The sequence below is a fragment of the Salvia splendens genome, chromosome 2 (genome assembly GCF_004379255.2).
Source record: "Salvia splendens isolate huo1 chromosome 2, SspV2, whole genome shotgun sequence".
Taxonomy (NCBI): Eukaryota; Viridiplantae; Streptophyta; class Magnoliopsida; order Lamiales; family Lamiaceae; genus Salvia; species Salvia splendens.
Genome location: NC_056033.1, coordinates 26,456,314 through 26,457,515, shown reverse-complemented (window position 1 = coordinate 26,457,515; position 1,202 = coordinate 26,456,314).

Sequence of the window (1,202 nt, the reverse complement as noted above, 5' to 3'; positions counted from 1 at the left end):
CGCATCGGACAGACGTCCGACGTCGAATAGGCCTGCGGATCTGCTCCGCCGCCGCCTCCTCGCGCTGCAGTTCGAGTAAGCATTCCTCTATGGCCTCTTCAACGGCTGCATCAAAGGCTGCCGAGGTCTCCGAATGCGAACTACCCGACTCCGAGGAGCTAGAACTAGTGGTGTCATCGTCGTGGTTCATTTTGGTATGTGAGATAGGTAGAAATGTGAGAGAGGAGCAAAACGAGAGAAGCGAGATGTTCGTATGAACAAGTGAATGAGAAACGGGGTTTAAATAGAAAAAAAAATAAAAAACGCGTAGCATCGTCCGCGACCATCGTCCGCCGATCCCTCAATGGGGCGCCCGATGGCGCGGACAATGGCTTATCGTCCGCGCCCATCGTCCGCCGAGCCCACAATGGCGCGGACGATGGCTCGGACGATAGGCCATAGTCCACGCTTCAACCGCGGACGATGCATCGGGCGTGGGCGTAGGGCGCGGACGATGGCAGGCACCCACAATGGGGCGGACGATGGCGCCCGCGGATGATGGCACGCATCAGGCGTTTTATCGGGCATCCCATTGTGGATGCCCTTATATACCACAAAAACCCTTAGGGCAGAATGGTCCTTTCAAGCCCATTAGTCCTTTTTAATTTGGACTACCAAACAACCGACAAAATGGGTTAAAAAACGAAATGGGCTACCAAACACCTGATTATTAAGCCCAACATGTACTGAAACCTAACTCATATCTAAAGTCTCAAGTTAACTCCACAAAACCCATGAGAACTACCAAACTAGCCCTTAATATATGTAGCCCTATTGACCAAGTTTATAGTACCAATTCATTCAATTAATATTTGGTCTACATATTTTGTTTGGAAGCGTAGATGTCGTTACTTTAAGTTTGAATTGAATCATTGAGACAACATTGAGGAATTTAAATTAATGTTTGAACTATAAAATTGTTTTTGTTGGGAAGGACTGATAACGAAAATAAAAAAAATAATCTCAAAATTAGTAAATTCCCCTAGTATAAGCAATCTAATCAAACAAGTAAAAAACATGCAACAAAATTAAGAACAACAAGTTTTACAATTAGAAAATCCCCAGTTGGGGAAATAATTACTTGACCAATTTTGTCCATTTCTATATCATCTTACAAAATGTAGAATAACAAACAAACACACACACACACACACACATATATA